Raw genomic sequence first — 27,483 nt, forward strand, 5'->3', positions numbered from 1 at the left:
TTGTTGCAGAAGCACACCTCCCTTCTGTTCCATTTTTTACAGCACCTTTTGCATAAGACCAATGCTAATTTCGATAGTATAATATACCAAGTATTTATTGAGTCTTGGTGTGCTTACACTATAAGAAAGTAGTAAACTATTCTAGTGATGTTCAAAGCTCAACCATCCTCACAAATATCACGTTTTGACATCATACAATTGCTCATATTTCCACCCTCCTCGAGCAAATGAGCATATAACAGATATTCACAATGGTCTAAATATCCAATCTCATCAAGGATTAATAAGGCTAGAACACTTGGTGCTACAACTTCATTAACACCACAGAGGGAACTCTTAACTTTCAACCATATCTTTTAGCATTCCCTGATTTTGGTAAAGGGCACTAGCTTAGCTTTCAACCACCCGAAAACAAAACATTTAAGGAAGGCACGTCTATGAGGGGTTTGAGAATTATCGTTTTTCTGCCAGTGGCTCTACAATCAAAGTTAAGCAAAGAACTGAGTAATTAGCAACAAAAGGGAAAGAAGAGTAACACAAAATTTGCCATCGTTTTAACGTTGGTGGCAATTCACTTGACTTGATTTGTTGCTACCTTTAAGACCCAACCTAATTCATTTTTCACTCTTCAGAAACTTTAATTAAAACAACCCTATTGAAAAGAAAAGAAAAATCGAACCTCCTAGCTAACAATACACACGAACAACAAACACAAAAAATAATCAATAACAATGTTAGTCTTGTCCAAAGCATGCAACACGCAAACAATACATCATGACAAAGGGTATCGGTAACGTACCAGTCCCCACAATCACCTTCTTAGAAGCGGCACAACACAAGTACATATGAAGAGTTTAGTTGGTATTTATAGTACACAAAACAATGGACATAATTTCTTTATTTCCCACTTTAGCCCCTAAACATTTTACATAATGACAATTCAGTCCCTACTTCGGTCGACTCGGGCGTTGGACTTATTCATTCAGTATTTCACCTATTGTGTGGGTGGAAATATCAATGCAATGCAGTGTTAGAGTTAAAAGAAAACTACCCGTAAACCCAAAAACATTTCTTTGAGAAAGGAGCCATTTTTTGCTGTTTTTCTCAATCTCAACCATGGAAACACAGAAGACAGTGATGGGTTTGATTCTTTTGCTTTTTGTTTTGGGTGTGAGTGCTTAGACTGGTGAAATCCATGGAAGAGTTGTTTGTTATGTTTGTGGAGATTCTTCTCTTGGACCTGAAGATCATGTGGTTGAAGGTTTTCCTCTCACTCCTTCTCTTTAATATGCGTTTTGTTTCAATTTTTGTCGTTTTGATTGTGTTTCTGGAATGGTGTATTCCTTTTCTGGTGAAAATTGTTTGCTTTTTGCTATTGTAAATATCACTTTCCACCGATTGTTTAACTGGGTTGAAAATTTACTTGTGCGTGTTATCAGTGGTGTGGTTACTTGTTAGCATCTTAATCGTGTAGCCCTTCAAATTGTTTGACCCTGTGGAGTAAATTTGTCATACGGCAAAAGAATACCAAGGTTTTAAATTGCGGTAGCAGTTGCAGTTTTGTTGTGATCTTTGATATTGTAGGAAATTCTGGATATATATGGTTACAATTGTAGTAGCGGCTGACCCAAAAAACTCATATTTGTAGTCAAAGTTTCTATAGTTTTGTAGGAATGAAGATCAAAATTGTAGGAATAAACTCTTAGTTGTCTTTCTATGGTTTTGTAGTAGATATGTGTCTCTTAAACCTGTTTTCTCAATGGGTTTGATACTTGTTGAGGTGAAAATCTCTCAATTGGCTGATTGTTCTCATTTTCAAAAGTTTGATGATCTAAAATCCCTTATTTTTATCCTGAAGATCCTTTTGTTTGTTTGCACTGATGTCTCATGGTTCTGTGCAATAAACTTAAGACAACATTTAATGTTGGTTCTGTGCAACCTAATATAATGTTGTCTCTTATCAGAAAGAAGCCTTCTTTCTTATTCTTTTGTCTTTGGTTTTTATGTAATCCCATTTTTGGATTTAACCACTTTGGTGATGATTCATAGCTTCAACTTTCATATCATTCCATTCTTTCGGGTGGTGGTTTAATTCTTTAACAACCATACGAAAAATTGCACAAAGGAGATTTCACTGGCCATCTTGCCATCCTCTACAATTGCTTTGAAGCTAAGCTATATTCATGCATATTTCTCCCATACAGTTTCAAGTTCTATTTCCCTTTCTCATGAGTGTTCTTTTTACCATTTTCTAACAGTACTACTTCCCTATCGATCACTTAGAAGTATTTAAACTTGCAATGTGGTCGATGTTGATTCACACAAGATTCCTTTTGCCGATGCATTTTAAAATCTTGCTGCAACTCACAAATCAAAATGCAATTTCCACATATCAATTTTAACTTAATCTAACGTACTATCAGACTATTACTTCCTTTTCTTAAAAAAAAGTAATTGACTCTAGTGTTCTGATTTAGGTGTTGAGGTTATTGTTCTTTGCATCAGCAGGTCTGGAGAAGTTCTAAACTATTAGGCATTCACAGATGCCAAGGGGATATACATAGTGGCCAAGACAATGCCAGAGAGTGATCGTTGGGACGCGTCTCTAGCTCGACCGATCAGTAGTTTCCATGAACAATGCACACAACTTGGTGAGGGTAGCTTGGGAGTCAAATTCGGCTACAATCACCCATCGACATATTCAAACAATGTGAGGACCTTTGTGTATCGACCGACCAATGTTACAACTTACTGCATATGATGTATGTATGGTCTTGCTCTGAATCTGTGAATGCTTATGCTTTGGTTGAACTAGTTCAAAACTGATGAGCATATGAACATATTCTCTTTACCAACCATATGCATATGTCTCAATACCAACCACTACTTATTATTATTAGTTGTATTTTATAATGCATCAATACTTCAATTTGAGGTGTCCGACAAGTATCCGTATCCGACACGTATCCATGTTCGACACGTATTCGTGTTCGATACTTTAGGATACTTTATCGATTTATCAATTAAGTATCTAATTTACAAAGTCATAGTAGATATAAGAAAATTTTTGAATAACCAATTTTAGTGAAAAAAAATAAGTATTCACTATAGTGATCAATTTATGTACCAATTTATAAACTAAACACTATTGGCAACTAAAATAGTTCAAAAAATTATAATTGGTCTCTAAATTGATAACTAAAATAGTTTTTATTATAAATTAGTTTTTAAATTGGTCAATAACATTAGCTACCAAGGTTTTCACTACTAAAATAATTGGTTTCTAATTAGAAAATTGGTCTCTAACATATTTTTTGTAAAACCCTCTTTTCTGCCCTAAAGATTTAAAGGGGCTAGCCCCATCTGTTGGGCCTAAGGGCTGGCCCATAGTGTGCTCCATACCCTAAACTGCCCTAACCTTCTCATTCACTTCACTTTTCAGAAAATAGCTCTCACCCTCTCTTGGAACAGCAGTCGTGCTCTGCTAGGGTTTGGTCCCAACTCTTGGTCAAGCAAGCTTAAGCTTTTCCACTCCACATAAGTTGCTTCTTAGCGCATACTAGTTCTCCTCTGGTCTTATTTCGTGTTTCCTCTGAGGCTCATCTTAATGACCTCATCTCCATATTGTTTCGCTATTGTTTCCAGCTCATTAAGTTGTCTCGGAGTTGTGGTGTTCACTGTTCGGGAATACGAGTCTTTTGGCTAGCTCCTTCCAAGTAAGGGAAGCTAGGGCTTTATTGTTTTTCAAGATTTATATGTCTTTTTGGTTGATTTTACGTATTGGGTGATTGGTATATGTTGTTGGTTGCGTGAAAATGTGTTGATTGTACTGCTATGATGATGTGAATCTGTTTCTGCGTGAGAGAGAGTAGTGAGCTCTGCTGAACTCGCCTAGGCGAGCGGATTGGTTGCTCAAAACAAAAGCTCTCGCTTGAGCGAGGAGCTCTTTCCGGAGTGAGAGCAGTAGCTCACCCCCCTCTCTTGTTTGAGGGTTCGCCTAAGCGAAGGCCACTCGCTTGAGCGAGAGTAGTCTCGCCTAAGCGAGAGGGGCTAGCTTGAGCGAGACCTCGACGTGCACACGGTGTGCAATCTCGCCCAAGCGAGAACTGGCAGCGTGAGCGAGGGGTTCTCCTCGCCTAAGCGAGAGTTCCATAGCCTGAGCGAGATTGATAGTGGTGACTTGATAAGTGTGTTTCAAATGCTTGGTTTGGTTAGCTATTTTAAATGGTTGAGTATGATGCATGGTAAGTATTATTATAAGACACAATGGAGTTGGAATTGATGAGTTTGGTATGATGTTGGTATGGAATATGAATGAAGGTTGGTTATAAATGTTGCATGAGATTGGTATGCATGACAAGTACACTCTGGGTTGGTGAAACATGATTTGTATGTGGTTAGGACGTGATTCCACGATAGTTTCGTGGTGGTGCCTCATTGGTTAGGGCATAATTCCATGAGCCTCTAGGTGAGACCTCATGATGGTGCCACAGTTGGTCGGGACGTAATTCCATGACCCCTGTTAGTGGGAGTTCATGGTGGTGCCCCATTTATATAATTTAGTAAGGATTCAAGGTAAGGATTGCATTCTAACACTCTAAAGAGTCAATTAGTCTCACATAGAGCGTACTGACTCGAGTGGTGAGAGTTGTAGGAGGCTTGAAACACTTTAAGGGCTAACCTTGTGTGTGGGGGAAAGAAACACTGTAACAATTAGCTCGGTAGAGCAGGAAAGGACACCACAAGTGCAAGCATCTGCTGAATCTGACTAATTATATGTATCCGGATGAGTCGTGTCTTGGGCAACTGTATGATAAACCATTTTCTGCTCTAGCTTACCCTTTTGTTTGTTATATGTTCTGTTTGTGTGGTTTTCTCTTTTTGCGATGATCATCAATTTATTGACGTGGGCAAATACGAGAAACCCTCGTGGTAAACAAGGGAATGATGACTCCGCTACATAGCATGCATAGGCTGGTTTTCGCTTATTGGGCTTTCCTTTTGGGCTATGACCTATGTATTAACTCATTATTGGGCTTTATTTTGAAACACTGTTAATCCCTTATTAGATGTTTTTAATGGCATTGTGGTGTGCCCTAGTTCATTTTGGTTTCTTTTGGGATAACTTTAAGGAGTAGTGTCTATACTCCAAGACTTTGCCTCTTATATTATCTGTGTGGCATTTCCTTTAATTTGGGATATTAATTAAATAGGGTGTTACATTTTTATTACTAATATTGATCATTATTTAAAAGTTTTCTTGTAGTAGTGGTATTTTTATGATGACAATAATTTATATTTTTTTTTGTTGAAGACTTTAGTACATATGGTTTAATTTGGATTAACATAATAACAATCTTATATTTATTATGTTTTTAAGAATTATTATACATTTTTCAATATTTATATATCACGTATCATATCCTATTATTTTCAAAATAAACATATCGACATATCAAATACGTCACATATCTGATACACATATCGTATATGTACATCATAGGTTATATTACATTAGTATAATTATTAACATTATTACTAAAAAATTTATTATTATTATTCTGAAATAAATATTATTTATTTTTAATTAATTTATTACTAAGAATACTTGTGATTAATTATTTAATTGTTTTATACTATTATTCTTTTTTTTCAGGATCCATAATATTATTATTATTAGTATTAGTGTTAATATTTGTATTAATAAATATTCAGTATCATTATTACTTTTATTATTAATAATATTATTATTATTTTGTATTAGTATTATAATAATGATAATTATCATTATTGTAGTTTTTATTCTTTTTATTATTAATTTTTACGAATCCCTACAATATCTTATGTCTACGTTTTATATTGAAAAGTGTAAACTCCACCTCAACTTTTTATATAGTTTAACTACACATCACTAATCAATTTTATAATTTAAAGCAAATAAATGTACATATAAATATTATCAAATTATTTATTTAGATACTATATATAATTATACATAATTATAATACTTAAATATATATTTTTTTATTTAAATATAACAATAATTATACAAATATTAAATTAACGGTCGTCTTCAATGCATTTTCATATTATATACAAACAAACTTATTTTCTCATGATGAAAACACGTTAAAGAATTTTGGAAATTTTAGTGCACAATTCTCTTGATACAGTCATGAAGTTGTCTTTCCCTTTTCCAGCTAGGGTTACACTTTTTCTTTGAATGCAGACAAATCCACCAAATAGTATTTTCCCTTTTAAAATATCATTTTCCATATATTACTTCCAATATTTGCAATTTTGTATTCCAAAATATTAAAAAAAATTCCTTACTTTTATATTTAAACTTTTAATTAATATATTCCTCCAAAATTATAGTAACCAATAAGTATATGACATTTTAATACATAAATATTATAATAATAATAACTATAATATTATTTGTAACCAATTCATTTATCGGGAAGCAATTAAAAAACATAATAAGTTGTTATTTCATCTAACAATATTTGTAAGCAATTTTAAAGTAATTTATTAAAAAATAATATGTTTTTATCCCAAGTAACAAAATATATAAAATTATTTATAACTAATTTTAAAGTACTCCATTAAAAATTATAATGAGAAATGTTAAAGTAACATTGACCCATCCTAATTCTAATAATATCTAACTCCAGTATTTATTATTATTATTTGTATAGACAATAATACTGTATAATATTGTATAATAATATATATAAAATAATTATTTACTCCAAATATAACTAATATTTTTTTATTTTAAAAATACAAAATTAAAAAACAAAAAAGAAAAAACACAGTAAAGCACGGGTATAACACTAGTTATACATAAAGAAGGAGTTTCATTTTTTTTCTTTTGTATTTACGAATAGAAGGTGGAGATGTGTCAGGGTCCTAAATGTGTGAGAACGACACGTCTTCCACCTACTTTGTAATTATTTGAGTATGGTTTTTAATATAATATTTTATAAAATTGTTAATAATTTGTAATAGCCATGAAATATATTTTCAATTGAAAAGAGAGTAAGAATATTTTATCAGAATGCAAATATGGTTTTATTCATTTTAGTTATATAAATCACTGACGGAGCATTACGAAGATGGGTGGAGACATGAACTTCCCTAAAATTTGGAAATTTTTTCATATTATAGGTAATATATTAAAAATTAATTCTTTGGAATGATCCAGGAAAACAAATATAGGAATATCTAATAAACTAAACGAAATTATATCAATTGGCAAGAATCCCTAGAATTAATTGATGAATTATGTAAGATCTTATTTTCTCTGTCCTTTTATTTTAAGGGTTGTCCAATTTATTGGGCCTAAGGGCTGGCCCAAAAAGAAGAATTCAGACCTAATCTGTCCTAACCCTAACTATTCTGCTCATTTTTTCGTAAAACAGACCATCTGCCCCTTAGAGCTGCTGCCGTTTATCCCTCTGTTAAGGTTTCGAAGGTTAATCAGATTCCAGTTTAGCTCGATCTCGTTTCTGGTAACGTAAGTGCTCTTCAACTCATAGATTTTCCCCCTCTGGTTTAGTTTCGTAGTCATTGTTAGGGTTCCGTAATAAACCCACTTTTGCTCACTGTTTTCCAGCTCTGAATCCGTTCCTAGAGCTACCTGTGCTCCACAATTTGGGTGTCGAGGTTTTCGTCTAGCATCGTCCAGGTAAGGGAAGCTAGACCCTACTGTGTTTTCCGTGAACTCTGCTTATTTTACGAGTATTTGATGATTTAATGGACTGTGTGGAAATATGAGCGGTTGGAAATGCCTATTGAACTGTTTGGGTGTGTGTGGGTGGTTGTTACTCAAGAAGACAGTGGTGAGCACTGGTTTTTTCGCCCAAGAGAGCCTGCCTCGCCTAGGCAAGATTAACAGAGGCTCTCCCAGGTTATCTCACGCGAATGGTCACTCAGGCGAACAGCTCTGTTTCTGAGTGAGCGAGTGCTTGTATGTCAAGCTCTCGCTTAGGCGAAAGGAGCTCGCCTGAGCGAGACCCTTCAGCCTGAGCGAAGGGCTGGGCGAGAGTGCGTTCTGGTTTGATATTTTCTCTATTCTTTGATGCTTGGCATGTATTTGATTGGATTATTATTTAATGGCATGGGGTGAATGAATATGCATGAGTGAGAGGGTGTAAAAGTTGTGAATGATGAACTTGGACAATCCTTGGCATGTAATGAGCATGAAATAGTTGGTTATTAAGGTCACATGGTATTGATATGGGATAAAAATTCTATACTCATGGATGAAGGATGATGAGTTGGTATGGGTTTGACCTGGAATATGAAACAGGTTTGGGTTATAAAGGTTGACATGATATATATATATATATATATATATATATATATATATATATATATATATATATATATGATAAATATTACTTGGTTGTTTGAATATGATTGGTCTATGGTCAGTACGTAATCCCATGAGCCTCTAGGTGAGACCTCATGGTGGTGCTTCAGTGGTCGGGACGTAATTCCATGAACCATGTTAGTGGGAGTTCATGGTGGTGCGCCATCTATATAATTTGGTAAGGATTCAAGGTAAGGTTGCATCCTGACGCCCTAAGGAGTCAGTTAGTCTCACATAGAGCGGACTGACTCTTGTGGTGAGAGTAGCAGGAGGCCTGAAACTCATTAAGGGCTAACCTTGTGTGGGGGGATTGAAACATTGTAACACTTGTAACACTTAGCTCAGGGGTGAGCAACTCGGGGGTGAGCAGAGGAATCCACCACAAGTGCAAGCATCTGCTGAATCTGACTAAATTATACATATCCGGATGAGTCGAGTCGAGTCTTAGTGTATTGATTGAAAGGTTGTAACATGCTTGGATGATGTATGTATATTTGACTGTGACAGTATATTTGATTGCATGATCAAAACTACTTTTGGCTCTAGCTTACCCTTCTGTTTGTTTGTTGTGTGTTTTATACGTGCGGTTCTTCTCTTTTTGCAATGATCATCAACTTGTTGATGTGAGCAGATGCGAGAACTACCAGTGGTCATCAAGGTGATGGAGGTTCCGTTGCTTAGTCGACTGGACTTAGGCCCCGCTCTTTATGTCTTTTGCTAGGGCTGCGACCCATGCATTTTTATTGATTAGTGCTGCATTTCTAGTCACAGTAGACCTTGTACCTTGTCTTGTATTGGCATCGTAGTATGCTTCAGGATTTCCCTTTTATAACTCTTGGATATCGTTAAGGAGTGAGTCTTTACTCCGTATCTTTGCTCGTATTATATATTGTGTGACGTGTCATTTAAGTAAGTTATATATTGTGTGACGTGTCATTTAAGTAAGTTATTATATGTGATTATTATGATGAGTCTAATTGCAATTTAATAAAATATGAGCACATGAGAAGTGATAATAAAATAAAATAAAAATTAACTTGATGGACATTGATTTATAAAAAGGATTGGGTCCTCTATCTGGTCATAAGATTCTTTTACAGTATCCTATCAAGAACGTGTGAGAGAAGAAAGAAAGACACACACACATATATATATATTGGAGAGTCCACAAATTCAAGAATGCATATTCAAAAGATCTCATATGGATTAATGTTAGTACTCTATTATGTTTTATTGTGTGAGAATCTTAAATAGTAAAGATAATTAGTTGTTTTACATGGTAGGATTTATGATTCTCTGTTATATGACGTTTCTCCCGTGATGTTTCCTTAATGAGATAAATCATAATTATGAATTTAAGAATTTTCTAAAATTATAAACCCAAATTTAAATTTATCCCAATCTTTTTTACGAACCCTAATCATTAATCCAAGGGTTTGTTTATGTTCAAACCGCTACCCTTATGAATGCATTTAAAGTTTGCGTATGATTCCGCTGCCATTGGAAAATTGCATTCTGTTGTGCTTTAATATAAATTGGTATTGAATGTTTTGGAGGAATGTATGTATAACCAGGAAATGTCTTTGAAAGCCAATGTCTTTATGTATATTTGAAAATTGAATGACATGATGTGAAAACTTAAAACCTGTTTCGTGAATTTGCCATTTGGAAAAGTTTTTCCATTTTTTTTCCTGATGCAATGTTTTTTGCTTTATCATTTGATATTATGTTATGAACCAAGTTTGCAATTGGTATTGAATGAGTTTGCAATTGGTATTGAATGAATGATGTTGGTTACGGGATGCACCCGTGTATGAATGCATTGAATATAAGGGAGTTTTGACATATTCTTCTACAAGACGATTTGATCCTACATGAATGTTTATTTCATTTGTTGCCTTCTTTATAAATTTGTCATTGTCCATTCCAAAGTTAAAACTGATGTATCGGTTCCGACAAGTAACAAGCTCTATAAAATCCACCAAAAGAAGTATCAATACATCACATAAGGAAAAAATATCTTTCTTAGTTTCTTCCAAAAGTTTCGTTCTTTTGTTTTGAATCTAAATAAAATGGACTCAAGTAAGTAAATATACTTTTATTGTTGTAATATTCACATATGTTTTAAAGCTATCATTTGAATTACACTTTAGATTAAGTGATATATATATATATATATATATATATATATATATATATATTGCACATTAAAATATTTCTATTAATTATTTTGAAAACTATGATCATCATGATATCATCTTCAAGAACAAAACAGTTATCTGGAGATAAAAATGAAAAGTCATATTTAGGAAATAATTAATTACCAGAGAAAGTCCTTTGATGATTTGATCAGTGTATTGTTCAAGTTGTGATTGTTGTTGAGCAAGGAGATGATTTATCATAGTATTTTCATTACGATGTTGTTCGATGAATTCTTGTAAGAATGCGTCTGTTCTTTTACCAATTCCACACAGAGGACATTTGGTAGATTCAGTTTCGACACAAAATTGCTAAATTCTAATAGCGAAACTTAATTAAACAGAATTCAAAATGTACTAATTCTTTGATTCCACTGAAAATCCACCAATCACAAGTTACTAAATTAATTATCTTATCCAATTTAGTCTCATGAAACCTGAATTAATCAACTATGCGAAAATTAACACAGCTTCATTATGCCTTTAAGCATAGCACACATCCTTCTTTCAATTTCACACACGCACAAATTAAGCAACTGTGGCAGAACCCAAACTCACTAAGCATGAACAAGGGCTCTGAAATTGTAGAAAACATGGACCCATGATTAAGCATCACAAATTCCCATTTCATTAAAAGTTACGAATTGAATAGGATGAAGAGAAAATAGGAATTGAAGTGCACTGTAAAACATAAAACCTCATGGTTTCAATTCAATTTCTTCAAGGAATCAATACGAAAAGCTTAGCTAGATTTCAAAATGGAGCACACAAGCCCTTCAAAACTGGAATCACGGAAACAGAATCAAAAACCCTAACTTACGAATTCTGCCAATGCGATTTCAACATCAAAAGACAAATTTTAAAGCTTTAATTGAACGAAAAACACTGCTATGGTATAAAAAACGAAAAACCCCATCAATGGGTGTTGTTCCAAGTTATTACAATCCACAAAATGAGATGCCCAAGCTACCAAATGCATTCAAAACGTAAATCCCACATTTGGTACTGTCAAATATGCATAAAAATGGTAAAAACTAGTGCAAAAACGTCAAAAACGAAAATAGCACCTCCATGGACACCCACCAAAGCTTGAGAACGTTAAAATGGAGGTTGGGGAAGATGTTATGCGACTGCTGCATGCTAAGAGATCTAATTCTCATGGTCCAATCAATTCTGCCACTACTATTTACAAAAATGTCACTATGCTACTCAGAATAACAAAAATGCCACTATTGGGCCTCAAATTTGGCCCATTCACTTAGATGACGTGGCAATGATGTGGCAACTCTCTTCAACTGAATATTAATGTCCAAGCTCTAAAATTGCTTCACCCAAATACCACCATGGACACCCACCAAAGCTTGAGAACGTGAAAATGGAAGTTGGGGAAGATGCTATGCGACTGTTGCATACTAAGAGATCTAATTCTTGTGGTCCAATCAATTCTGCCACTAGTATTTACAGAAATGTCACTCTGCCACTTAGAATTACAAAAATGCCACTATTGGGCCTCAAATTTGGCCTATTCACTCAGAAGACGTGGAAATGATGTGGCAACTCTCTTCAACTGAATATTAATGTCCAAGCTCCAAAATTGCTTCACCCAAATACCACCATGGACACCCACCAAAGCTTGAGAACATGAAAATGGAGGTTGGGGAACATGCTATGCAGCTGCTACATGCTAAGAGATGTAATTCTTGTGGTCCAATCAATTCTGCAACTAGTATTTACAAAAATGTCACTCTGCCACTCAGAATAACAAAAATGCCACTACCGGGCCTCAAATTTGGCCCATTCACTTAGATGACGTGGAAATAATGTGGCAACTCTCTTCAACTGAATATTAATGTCCAAGCTCCAAAATTACTTCACCCAAATACCTAAAAATAATTAAAAACAAAAATTAGGCCAAATAATGTGAAATTAACCCAAATTTGGAACAGTGGCCCAATAAAGCCCAACAGATGAAAACACACTAAAGATGAACAATTAAGCACTGAATAACTATCAAATGGGTACACAAAGGCTAGTGGAATGGAGGAAAATAATGACTCATCACTTATCACGAAACATGAATTGGTTGGTTTGTTATGCATTGACTTGTAATTGTGTGGCTGTGTGTTCGAACCTTGGCCTATGTGAAATAAGTTCCTTTTCGCCAAATTCCTTTTTGACATGAATGTGAAGGAGCAGAAAACCCATTTGACATGGAGAAAGTAGAAGGTGTCAAGAAGTGGGACTTTTGCTATCATCAAGGATCATAAGCTTTGCAATTGGAAACAAGAAATCCAAGATAGGGGAGCTGAACCTCGTAACTTTTTGTTGTGATTGAATTATGTGTTGTAAGAATTGTATGTGAAACCTTTGATCCTTGTAAGTTCTATAATTTTGTTCATTGGAATTTTCTAGAAATTGTCTAGTGACAATAAAAACCTGCTAGGCGACACATGTGAATTGTACTGGGTTTCTCGATTTCTACCAGAAATCGCTGGGCGGCACGAGCTGATCGTCGTTTGACACCATAGGGTTAACCAAATCTGGGTTTTTAGTATGAACTATGTGGCGGTGATGAACAATTTCCAAGCAACACGAGCTAATTTGACTCGTTTTTTATGTTTTTGTGGTTTCTGGGCTATTTTGGTCGGGGGAGAGGGGAGATTTACATGAGTATAGAATATTAGATGCTATTATGAGTTAAATTACGATGCGAACGAAATTGATTGGAATGAAATTTGGTATGGATCAATTTTAGCGTTTGGAAAATTGGGGGTTTAGAGAGTAGGGATAATTGATGTACAAATTACAATTGAAGACTTGTAGGTTCACGTTTAAATTGATATTAAATAGCGGGTGATGTACGTTTGCCTGCTAAATGGTGGAAATAAACAGAGGAATGCATTTTGAGAATTTTGGAGATTTTCGTAGGTGCAACAGAATCTGGGATTTTCCCATAAATTGATGCACCACCTAGTGGGATGTAACCTACCGTCAGGCGATAACGCAGATCACAGTTGCAGTGTTGCGTTCTGGACGTGATGGGCATTGGTTGAAGCTTATGCCAGGTTTAAGAAAAAATATTAAGGGAATAATTAGAGAAGAGGCAGATTACGAGTACCTTAGGTGTTGGAGAGAAATCATGAATTAAGGAACGAAATGAGGAACTAGGATTATGTGTAAGTTGGCGCTATAACTGGGGTTGTGGTTTGATCATAAAAAGGAAGCAGTGATAGGTATAACTAATCCTAGGCAGGGTGCTTTTATTTCTAACTTTAATTTGTAAGTAATTTGATTTTATGTGAGAATAGAGGAGCATGCGGTGTACTAAAGGATAATATAATGTGTTATGACTGATTTTGTGGAAAGGAAGGACTCTTAAGATCCTGACATAAAATAAGGACGTTTGGAGGACTATGCTATGAGTTTTATATGGTGGCTATATCTAATTGAATTTAGGCATTGGAAATGGTTTAGTTAGGTGAATACTTGGAGATGTGAATTTGTTGTAAGGTATGTGTGGGATGACCTCCAACTTGTAAAAGATGCTTTATGTTGCACTAGGAACTGAGTAGCATATTCTAGCACTTGGGTGAATTGGAAAATGGAGCTGTGATGGAGCAATAACCGGTAAACTCACTATATCGGTGTAGCGCTTGGCGGTGAGGTTAAACCACCAATCGAGAGCTGTAAAACAGAGGGGTCATGGAATGAGTGGTGCTTGGCAATGTGGTGCGTCCCGCCAGGCGATACCTGCAGAAATAGGGACATCTAAGGCGTGTCACGCCTGGCGACTTGTGACTTCCGCCAAGCAGTCTGCAACTAGATTTTGCTTGGCAGTGATTACGCAAGGGTAGTGGCTTGTTTCTTCTTATGGATGTGCATGGTCTATAGGGCTTTAGGTGAAACCTTCAGGATGGACTTTGCTAAAACATTCTTTGATTTGTGCCTCGGAATGGTATCCCTTGAGTTGTGACTCGGGATAGAGGGTAAACACGTGGCATTCCTTAGGTTGTGACTCGGAATGCCATCCCTTGAGTTCTGGCTCGGAATGGAGGATGAACACAATCATTCCTTGAGTTGTGGCTTGGAATGGTGAGTGTTACCGGTGGGAGTGTGCGAGTTGTGGCTCGTACGGAGGGTCTCCACTTGATTAAGCAATCACAAGTGGTGGCCAGTGATGTGTTAATCCTATGTCGAGAGTATGAATTGTAGTTCGTATTGGGAACTCCACTTGGCGTTGCGGAGTGTGGTCCGTAACATGATATTCCCTCACGTGTTTCTACAAGTTGTGGCTTATAGATGGTGGCAGCAAAGGATATCTTAAGATTATCATCTAAAGATGTAGAACGTGGATAAACATGATGGTGGCCATGCTTTATGGAATCAGGGGATATAGTTTCTCTGATGAATGTGTATGTCTATTTTGAATTGTGATTTTATATATATGTATGTTAGCTCACCCTATTTGCTTGTGTTTGGTGATGATTGTGTAATTTGTTACACAGGAGCAGATGATGTTGTAGGTGGTTCTGGTGAGACATAGAGCCGGAGAGGGGCTAGCTTGGGAAAGTTTCATGGGGTTTTATTGATTTATGATTTTTCTTTCATGAATTTCTATAAACAGTATTTTTACTGGATTATGAGTTTGTAGCAATTGTTGGAACTTTAGGGTTTTATTTGGATGCGTTTAATAAAATTTATTTTAATTTTCCCGTTTTTTAGGAAAGATAGTGACATAAATGCGACTTTATATTTTTTTTATCTTTATATTATTTAAATTAGTAATATCCAACCGGGATGTTACAAGAGTGTCTTTTGTAGGTACCCTTCCTATGCTTTTTGGACGAGATTTGTTGAAGTCGAAGGGCGGTTTTCTTGAAGATAGGTACTAGAAGAGTTTTGAGGACTTGACAGAGTACAACTTGGTCCTGTAAGAACAAATACACATACACACACATAGGTACTTTAGTAACTTAAAGGAGAAGAGATGAGTATTAAAGCGAGTATGGGAATGGCGACGGGGCATGTACACATTCATCCCATCTCCATACCCAATTGATAAAATCGGTTGTTACCCATTTCCATACCTGTACCTAGTTAATATAGGGATTTCCCATCAAAACGAGGATGAGTTCGGACAAAACCCATGGGGCCAAGTTTATTTGTCATTCCTAATTGAGACCATCTACCAAGTGTGATATATAGAAGCTTCACATCAAGGAAACACTACAAGTTAAATTCATAGAACATCATAAAGTTGATAATTGTATTTCAATAGTCTGAAGATTAACTACTTACAGTTTGTGCAATGAATTGTAACTTCTTTCTAGAGGCGTATGTCTTCCCTTCAACCTCGAATAAGCCTTAACCACTCTATAAAATTTACATTGAAATTTTGCCTAGTATGAAACTTAGTAAAATTATATAACACAAGAGAACCACTAGAGACTTCTGAGGAAGAATTACTAGCAATTGTCAATGACCCCTACAAATTCAAATAATAGTAGATACAATTAAGTTTTATAAAAATATAGTTTAATATATAAAAGACATAATTATAATTGCAAATAAGGTGGTGAGTACAATTCTTTTTTTTCATTTTTCAAATGCCCCATAGGTATTGATGTACTTCTTCACCATTATTATCAAAAAATTGAATAGCAACAAGTTCAATAAATTGATGTGTGTGTGTATTTTTCCTCTCTATGAATCTACTATGTAAATACCTAGAATAACGTATTGAAAATATTCAAACCTGATAAAAGTAATAAAAGTGTATTTACAACAATCAAAGTTTTATTACTAATATACATAACATACAGTGCCAAAAAGAACTTCAAAAACATCCTTTTGTCATATAAAAAAAGGGAGGTTGGAGGTCTTGTTTATGACTTCAGCAACCATTTCTAAGTGTATAAGGGTAATGGAGATAGTTGCTACCATTGCACCAAGTTGTTTTAGAATTGTCGGTTGTGGCTGTTGTGGTGGTGATTCATTCACATCTTCCTTCCCTTGTGCTCCAACCTGCTATACATATTTAAAGACATAAATAACATTAGTATACACAATTAAAAAATGCATAACTAAAGCAATTAAGGACAATTATCTCCTTTACAATTGCTTTTTCTAATCTAATTGGCCAAAGGATAAATTTTTCAAGGACCTACCTACTGTCTCAACCTCCTAAGTGGGCACAGGGACTTGAACAATAGCATTTCGAACGTCTTCATGTTTTGCTTCTTTCTTTATCATCTTTATTGTTTTTTAATCATGTATGAATTGGGTTCAAGTAGAAGGGCCTTCTAGTTTTTGTGAACCTAAAATAAATTTGTGAAACTAAGTTTTTAAGTGAAAAAGTTTAAATAAAGCCTTAGTTTAAATAAAGCCTATCTTATTTCTAACATTGTCAAGATTGAAAAATTTAAAACATTTGTGAATTAAAATATCTAAAGCAATTTTACAAATTATATAACCTATTGTGTTGTAGAAAACTATAAAATAATAGCTTCAATTAATACATAAAATAGACAAAAGTTCTTTAATTATGAATTGGTTAGATCATCACCTAATCCTAACCTTGCCAATATCATCTCAAACAATCATTGTCATCTATTATATTACATAATATCCGCATCATATTCTCCAATTTGTTTGTTACACTACAATTTAATATCCAACACAATTGACATATTTAATTGACAAAAAAAAACTAATAAATTATATTTAGACAAAAATCGATAACCTTAAGTGTCAATCGTTTAAGCTTTTGCGATATTACACTTTGTCTGCCTTTCAAAATATTACACTAATAAGAAAAAAAAAATGTTTGTTAGGGTCCACTTATAGGAAATAAAAACATTTTCTTATGAATCAATTATTTGTTTCGGATGTGTGGCTGATGTGTGGGTGTTAATACGTAATTTTGTCCAGATATATAAAATTTATTTTCATAAAACATAGGTGTTTCATTAATCTTTAAAAATAGTAGAAAAAGAAAGATGAAATATATTTTTTTCATACAAGTTTAAAAGATTGATTAGTTTCTTTTATTTAAAATTCAAAAAATTAAATTAGTTAAAAAATTAGAAAATTTCTCTTTAAAATAATAATTTTAATAGTAAAAGAAAAAAAATTATAAAATTAAAATCTCTTGAAAAATCTCTTTAAAATAAAAATTTGTTATGAAAGATAAAATGAAAAATAGAAAACACAAAAGAGAATGAAGAAAGTCTAGACCATTTGTTTGGCCCAAATTTTCTAAAAATTAAAATAAAAAATAGAAAAGCGTTTTCTCATGGTCTATTTAGGGGTGGCAAAACAGGTCAGTCCCGTTTTGGCCCGTCAAAAACGGGTTGGGTCGGGCTGGACTGGCCCGTCAAACATAAACAGGCCAATAATCACAACCTGTTCAGTATAGGACGGGCTAACAGGCCGGGTCGGACTAGCCTGTCTAGTTTTTTTTCTTTTTTTTTTAATTTTTTAAAAGTTTTTTAATTTGTTTTCAAATTTTTTTTAAATTTTTTAATTTGTTTATATATACATATAAATTATTATTAAAGTCATATTTAATCAAATAAAATATTTTTTAAAATTTTAATTCATTAGTTAATACTTTTAATTAGATAAGTTTAAATAATTATTAAATTTACATTTTAAATTATTCAGTTATAACTAATAATTCAAATTTAATTTGTAGGTGTTAATGATTTAAATTACAATACTATTATATATTTATACATTTAAAATATATAATATAAAAAAATAAATCTTTTTAATTACTTTTATTTTGTTTATTTTAACGGGCCAAGACGGGTTGGTCCGTACTTTGGCCCGTCAAGTTGACGAGCTGGACGGGACAGGCCAGAATGGACTAATGGATTGAAATTTTTAACCCAACCCATTCCTTTTAACACAGGCTGACAAACTAGCCCGTCAGGCCGTTTTGCCACCCCTAGGTCTGATCCAATCTGATTCCCACTTCCTCACCCAATAGTATTCTATCTACACACCCAGGGGTACCAATACAATCATCTCCATTCATTAAGTGACATGTGTCCCTACTTTTCACCGTCCAAAACAGAATTTGTTTTTCTGCACACGCTAGACACCAAATTTTGGGGTTTTCTGCTCTAACGGATATGTCTTTCTTCCTCACAAGACCAACGGTGACCCTCCTTGTTCAAAATTTTCTCCTCTCCTTTATATTTTATTTTTTCTCCCATTTCCTTGAATCTCCTACACAGCTCCTTCTTCTTCCTAGTACATCACACACCAAAGGAGCTCTTCTTCATCAATTCAACACGCCATTGAGCCCTGAACTAACTGGCTTTGGAGTGTATTTGGATAGAGTATTTTAATGAAGCAATTCATTTTTTTGAAGAATTTAGATTTCTTTGTAATGAAATGCTTCGTTTGGATAGAGAAATTAAAAAGCATTTCAAATGCAAGCATTTTTTTGAAGGATTTCAATTAGCTAAATTAGTAGAAATTCAAATACCCTCAAAATAGGTGGAATTTGAAATTCTTCTCACTCAACCTCACATTCTAGACGACCCGGACGGGCCTGACGACCCAAACGGGTCCGATGACCCAGATAGGTCCGACGACCCAAACGGGCCTAACGATAGGTCCGATGACCCAGATAGGTCTGACGACCCAAACGGGTCCGATGACCCAGATAGGTCCTTCCATACATAAATTTGGCAGATATAACAAGTATTTTTAATCAATATATAAGATATAATCATTAACAACCACAATTTGTTCTTGCTTCTCCACCTTTACAGCTTCACTTTTAGCTTGACCACATGGTTACCATATACATTCTTTGGAATCAACTCTAATGCCTATGTTTACCATAGTTCATGTTGGTTGTCCCTTGTAAGTTGGTATGTTATGTGAGTTCTTTCATATAACCATAAATTATTGTACCAGTTGCTTCCTTTGTGTTTGCTATTGTGATGCTTTCAATTGTTGAAAGTATAACCTTGAATAAAACTTGACATACCTAAAAACGACAAGATTTTGGTTTATATGATTTCCATAACTAATGAGGACCATATGTCATAATGTCTCCAACTTATTTATAGGTTTAAATTGATTTTAAGCTTTGGATAGGACAACGATATCAATTAGAGTATGTCATTGTTAAACTTTTTAGTTTGTGTTTCATCCATGACCATGCATTCAACTATGCCATACAAAATATTGCTTCTGCATCTACCTTTTCTTGCCTAAAAATAATTTTGTTCTTATGATTCCAGATGGTCCAAATTTTGTTTTGTTTCCCAATCAATTCCATTCGAAAAAATTGTTGGAAATGTAGTTTAGCTTGGTTATAATGCACAAATATCGCTCCCACCTACCTATCGCACAACTCCCACAATCTTCTAGTTATTTTACAACAAAAAAAATAAGTGAGATGTGTTCTTATCCTTTTCTTTGCATAGCTCACATAGTTTACTACCTAGTTGTACCCCTTTTTTTTTCTAAATTCTCTTTTTTTGGAATCTTATCCATTAGTACTCTCCATCCAAAGTATCGGGCATTTGGAAGAGCATTCACACTCCAACAAGAATTACACTACACATGGGTTTGGAAAAGGCCCTTCGACTTACTTGGTAATTGAAGTTTTTGTAATAACTTTGTAGATTACTAATTATCATGATAAGTCTTGGACTTACTTCATAATTAAAATTATTTTTTTTTATAATAATTTCAAAAAATCATTAATTATCATTCAAGTATTGGAGTTTTTATAATTAAAAATTCAAAAATATATATAATAAATAATTATCATGTCAAGTTTTGAATTTGTTTGATAACTAAAAATTAGAAAAAAATATAATAATTGATTATCATGTCAAGATTTGGATTTGTTTGGTAATTAATTTTTTTTATCATGTTGAGTTTTGGATTCACTTGATAATTTAAAAATATTAAAATTTCAAAATTTTAAAAATATAAAAATATAAAATCTATTCTTACCGAGAACATGAGGCAAGCCTTTAGACAAGTGGCAAGATCTTGATGGTTTTGATTAGGAATGTCAAAAAAACTGTACCCACGGGTATCTACGGATAAAACCCACAACGGGTAGGAAATGGATATTGTAAATGGATAACTGCGGGTAACGAGTACGGGTATTTTTTATAGCTGCATGTTAAAGGGGCGGGTATGGGTATTGATTTTGAATAAGTTATTTTTTTATCAATTAATTTTAAAAAAAATCATTTCTTTGTAAACTGACATTCAACACTATTTAAATGAGTTATTTGGACTTTGTTTGAAATTTATGAATGTTGTATTGTATTTTATTTGAATTTACGATTAAAATATGTTGTTAAATATTTATTTTATTTTTTTTAAATATTTGTGGGTACTCGTGGATATTAAAAAATTATGTAGGTACCCACATAACGGATATCTGCACGGATATGGGGCGGATATTTATCCAGCGGATAGGGTACAGGGGATCTAATACCTGTACTAGCCCCGTTGACATCCCTAGTTTTGATAGACCTTGATATGATGCTCCTAAGGGTTGAAGCACAAGGGAAGATCCACCATTTATGGTCTCCGAAGCTTAAATTAGTAAGAGAGATAGGATCTTTTTAGTAAGAGAGAATGAGTATGAGAGTGTGTCTTTTCCCTAAGGAATATTAGTTGTATTTATAGGTTTTTGGGCCTAGATGTCCAATTGGTAAAATTGGTAATGTGATGTCGAATAATATTAGAAAAATACTGACTTACTTTAATATAATAATAATCTATAACTAGATATAAAGAGGATTCCTCTTTTGTGTCCACTTTACTTATTCCTAATTCACCCTTTATAAAATAATTATTTATTTATTTTTTAAAAACTAATGGTTATTTTTACATATTTTCTATAAAATTATTCTAACAGTTATTTTCTTTTTCTTTCATTCATTAACAATTATTTCATTTTATTTTCTTCATTTATTCAACTTTATTTTTAATAAATATAAATTTACTTTATATATTAACTTGGTGATTAGGAATGGCAAATAAATCTACTCCCATGGGTATTGTTCCAATCCGTCCCCGTTTTGATGGAAAATCCCCGCATTGATTGGGTACGGACATGGATATGGAGAATCCCCGACTTTTTTAATTGGGTATGGGGATGTACATATATGCCCTGACCTCGTCCCCATACCCGCCATAGTACTTGTCCCTGCCATATCGTCATCCCATTTAAATTATTATAATATTCATAGTCAATTAAGTAATTATATATATATATATATATATATATATATATATATTATAATACATATATATATATATATATATACACACACATTACTACACACTTTCTATTCTTTATTTTTTAATTGTTTAGTTTTCATAAAATTCATTCGCATCTCCAATATATTTTTTACCTTATCATAACCTTTTATGCAATTATGTTCAAATGATGTATGTCAATTAAATATTTTTTTATGTCTCACATTTGAATATTTTTATTCTTTTTTAATATTTTTATTTATTGTGTATTTTTCTTTCACACGATAATATTTAACACTCTCAATTTAAGTGTTCAATAGCATAAACATGTCATTTACTAGATAATATAAAAAATTTACCTTATTTACTCCATTATTATTAATTTTTATTTTATTTGAAGAATTTTTTTGTTTTGCTAAAACAATTTTCGTTATTTCTCAACCATTGACTATATTGATATTTGAAAAGTTTTCTTAGATCTCTATCATATTTTTCATCTTATCATACCCTTAATTATACATTTGTTTTTCTTTATGTGATTTCATTCAATAGTCTCTCAAATTATTTCTAAGACATACACTTGATCATTTTTTTAATATTTTTATTTGTTGTTTATTCGTATCATATAGAATATTATTTTGATATATTTATATAATTATTTTTATTTTATAACTCATTATCATACTGTAATTTTGTTGTTATAATTGTATAAATAAATTTTATTTAATATAATATGAAAAGTTAATGTAATTGCCTTGAATTTTTTTGATCAATGGTGTTGAGAAGATACAAGATCTATGTTAAGATTATATTATTATTATTATTATTATTATTATTATTATTATTATTAGTTTAATCTTTCTTCTTTGTGTGATTTTATCAAGTGATTTATTATAACTTCTATTAGTGTATAAAAAAGAGATTCATTAGAATTTAAAAACTTGAAGTAAACAGACATTTAAAATATCGTTTAATTTGAATATTTGTTTTCCTTTTATAATTGTTTTAAAAATATTTTTAAATTTTATCAACTAGGTTTTATTAATGTTTGCAAATTCAATAAATGTTTTCGTTCTCATGAAATTTTATTTGATATTTTAATTTGAAATGTATATCATTATAATTTATTTGTAAATATTTGATAGCGAAGAAACAATGTTCATATTGATATTAAATATTTGATAATATTATGTTTCATTTACCGTATTTTTTTATTATTTTGTAAAAATTAACTAATTAATATTCAAACAATAAGAAAGCGAGTACAGATACGAGTACGAGTTTATACCCGTTACCCAGTGGGGATGAGGATGAGACAAAAGTTCGATACCCATTGGGTTTGGGTATGGGGATGGATATGACTTTTTTCTGTGGGATGGGTATAGGATAGTGAAACTCGTCCCCGCCCCGTTGTCATCCCTATTAGTGATATTACAATACCATTACCAAAGAGGATCCCCTCTTTTGTGTCGACATTTACTTATTCCTAATTTACCTTTTACAATATAATTATTTAATTAGTTCCTAAAGACTAACAATTATTTTAATATGTTTTGTGTAAAACTATTCTAACAGTTGACAATTATTTTCTCTTATTTTCTACATTTATTCCACTTTATTTTTAATAAATATAAATTTACTTTGTATATTAACTTAGTGATATTATAATATCATATATATTTAAAACACGCATGCACGGTAATAGGGATGGCAAAAATACCCGTGCTTGCGGATATTCGCGGATAAAATCCGTAATGGATAGTTAATACCCGCGAGTATTTATCACCCGTGGGTAGCGGATAACGGGTATTTAAATACCCGCTTATAAACGGGTCGGGTACGGGTATCATACTATCTGTATCCGCGGGTACCCATTACCCGCAAAAAAATTAAAATTAAAATTTAATTTATATTTTATTAAGTTAAATTTAATTAAAATTAAAATTAGCAATATATTTTATTATATCAAATTTAATTATAATTATAATTTAATTTAATTTAATTTTATATTTTATTTTATAGTTTTATATTAAACAATTTATAAAATATAAAATTTTTAAATATTTGCGGGTTTCGGGTATCCATGGGTACCCGCGGGTTTTAAAAATATCTACGGGTATTTTTTAAGCAAATACCCGGCGGGTAAATGGGCGGGTAGCGGGCAGATTTTTGGTTGGCGGGTCGGGTTGCGGGTAGGCACTATCCGTGCCCGACCCGACCCGACCCGTTGTCATCCCTACACGGTAACATGTGTTTACGCTAATAATAATAATAAGGGTTAAATATGTTTTTGGTCCCTCAAGTTTGAGCGAAATTTGGGTTTAGTCCCTCATCAAAACTTTTGACCAATTTAGTCCTTCATCTTCCAAAATGCATGAATTTAGTCCTTTTAACCAAATTTTGTTAAGTTTATCTGACATTTCAAGCGCATTTCATGATAGTATTTAAATTATTTATACTGTTTGACACATTTTTGCTTCAATGTTAACTTAAATACTATCATGAAATGCGCTCGAAACATCAGATAAACTTAACAAAATTTGGTTAAAATGACTAAATTCACGCATTTTGAAAGATGAAGGACTAAATTGGTCAAAAATTTTGATGAGGGACTAATTCCAAATTTCGCTGAAACTTGAGGGACCAAAAACATATTTAACCCTAATAATAATAATAATGTGTCAACATAACTCTTATACCAAATATTATGTAAATATATGGTATTAAAGAATATTTTTACATAATGAGACTACTGAGATTTGTCATAGTTACCGCTGATATAAGAATATTTGCTCTTGCGGGCATATCTTGGAATATCTCCATGTTATTGAGGCTTAATGGGCCTTGTTGGACCTTATTATTGGGCCAAGTAGGTACAACATCCAACCAAAATCTCGTTTTCCTAAGAACTATGTGATTTCTTATTTTTCATTGTAAATGAAAATACGTAGTTGTAAGGTCAGTCTTGTTAGGTTCACATTAAAAATATAAAAAATTTTCCAAATAATTTTCGAAACAACTTTTTTAAAATGAACTACATAACCTTGATCTCTCATTTTGAATGAGAATATGTAGGAGTAAGGTCAATCCTTGTTAAGCCCAATTAAAACTTTTCAAAAATGTTTTCCTTTTTGTTTCATATTTTCCTGTTTTGTTAAATTTTTTTAGGGAAAATAATTGGCATTAGATCGGCTCAGCTTATGGGCTGGCACGCAGGCTGGCCCAGCAAACTACACCCCTAGGTCGGCTCCAGTTCGACCCAACAAACTAATAGGTAGGTCGGGAGAAGTCTGGTCGCCAGGGAGTATAGATTATAAGGATGCTTATAAAGCTTTTAATATTGATAAAATTTGCACTCTTGTAGACAAATATTATCCCATAGATTTCAATTAGTAAGAGAAGATTAATTTGATTTTTCAACTTCAACATTTCATTATTGATGTTCGTTAAGATTTAAATTTGAAGAAATTATCAACAATGCAAGAGTTGTGTACATGTTTGGCAACAACAAAAAAGTCTAAAGTTTACTACTTGATTGATAGATTACTTCGTCATATAATGACTCTTCTAGTTTCTACAACTATAACTGAAAGATCTTTTTCTGCAATGAAAATAATCAAGAACAGGTTGAGAAATAAGATGGAGGTTGAATTTTTAGCAAGCACTATGATAATTTATATTGAAAGGGATATTGCAACAAGCTTCAGTTCTAGTTCAATTAGTGAAGATTTTAAGTCATTAAAAGAGCGTAGAGCAACACTTTGATGTAACTTTTGCTTTTCTTTAATATATTATTGTCGATAATAAACTTTATGTTACTCTTTTATATATATATATATATATATATATATATATATATATATATATATATATATATATATATATATATTATTGTTATCATGTGTGTTTATTTTGAAGAGAAAAAATGATTTGAAGAAATGAAAACTTTTTTAATTAGTAAAATAATTTATATATAAAAGATATAATTTGACTCCTATATATTTTATCCAAATTTCGTGACTGAGAGATAGTAAATAATTTTTGTATTAAACATCAAATGGACAAGTAAAGTTCACTCCATGCAACAACAACTTAATCTGTAACATTATTAAAACAAATTTTGTGCATTCAATAAGCCAATTAAAGTTATACTAAACAATAATTTTAAACAATAAATAATCCAAATAACACAAAATCAATATACAAATAATAAATTTAAATCAACAGTAAATTGTGTACTCAAAAGATTTATTTATTTTTCTTTAAGATATTTTATGGCACAACTAATTTGAATAAAAAATAAGTGTAAAATATAAAACTAAATAATTAATCTATTATGTGTTTTAACAGTAAATAACTTTTGTTCATATAATATAGAAATAATACTTATTTAATCATCTTAAACTATTTTCCTAAGGTCTTAAACAATATCTGATTTGATGTTACTATTGCAATTTTATAAAATAATAAACATTTAACATCAATCTCTTCTATATTGGAATAGGAGGAGTTTTCGTTAGTACGTATAGTGATTCTTATTTAAGAAACACCAAATTTATTTTTGAATCTTTAGCTCAGACATTGATCACTTATCATAGGAAAAAAAAAGCAACCAAAATAATAGAATTTTATTAAAAGTATAAAAACAATTGAACATGTATTAATAAAAGTGACGGACCAGATACAGAGAGATGAACTAGACCGCTAACTTTTTTTTTTCTTCTGTATCATATCTTTTTTAAAAATACAAATATCAATCGTTACAAGTTCTAATTATTAATTATTATAAAATAATTTACTATATAATTATAATGATTATTTTAAAATATATTGATTTTAGTATTTTAAAATTTTTAGTATAGACCGTGACACCTGTCTGCCCCTTGCATCCTCCGCCACTGTCTTCTACTGTGTTTTTAAAATATATTGATTTTAGTATTTTAAAATTTTTTTTATCTATTTTAAACCATCGAAATAAGTGTCTAATAAGGATGGCAAGAATATTTGTACTTGTGAGTATCTGCGGATAAACTTCATGACAGATAGTTGATACCCGCAGGTAACAAATACCTGCGGATAGCGGGTAGCGAGTATTTTAATATCTGCTTATAAACAGGTCGAATGCGGGTATTATATTATCCGTACCTGCGGGTACATGTTATCCGTAAAATAATAAAAATTAAATTAAATTTATGTTTTATTAAGTTAATTTTAATTAAAATTAAAATTTTATTTTTATTTTATTAGATTAAATTAAATTTAAATTTAGATTTTATTTAAATTTTATTTTATATTTTTTTAAATTTAATTTTAAATATTTATAAAATATATTTTTCTAAATATTTACGAATATTCACGAGAACCTTACGAGTTTTAAAATAACTGCTAGTATTTTTTAAACAAATACTCTTACGAGTAACACGAGGAATAGTTGATGGATTTTTTTTTTTTAATAGGTCGAATTGCCGGGTATACAGTATTCATATCCAACCTAATATGTTGTCTTCTCTGATATCTATTATTATATTTTAAAGATATATCAGAAGACACTAGTACAGACAAACACAACAAATGTTTGACAAACAGGTAAAAAATTACAAAAAATCAATCCAACCTATGGAACTTTTAACGGATGAATGAAAAAGTCAATCT

The 27,483-nt window shown here is 32.2% G+C and overlaps 1 pseudogene; it reads right to left on the reverse strand.

Moving 5' to 3' along the window:
* Window positions 1-27,483, reverse strand: part of LOC146882135 (CBL-interacting protein kinase 2-like) — a 31,700-nt pseudogene that overhangs the window by 2,492 nt on the left and 1,725 nt on the right.

Source organism: Vigna unguiculata, chromosome 10 (assembly GCF_037176805.1).
Source record: "Vigna unguiculata cultivar grain cowpea cultivar isolate G323 ecotype 2 chromosome 10, ASM3717680v1, whole genome shotgun sequence".
Classification (NCBI taxonomy): domain Eukaryota; kingdom Viridiplantae; phylum Streptophyta; class Magnoliopsida; order Fabales; family Fabaceae; genus Vigna; species Vigna unguiculata.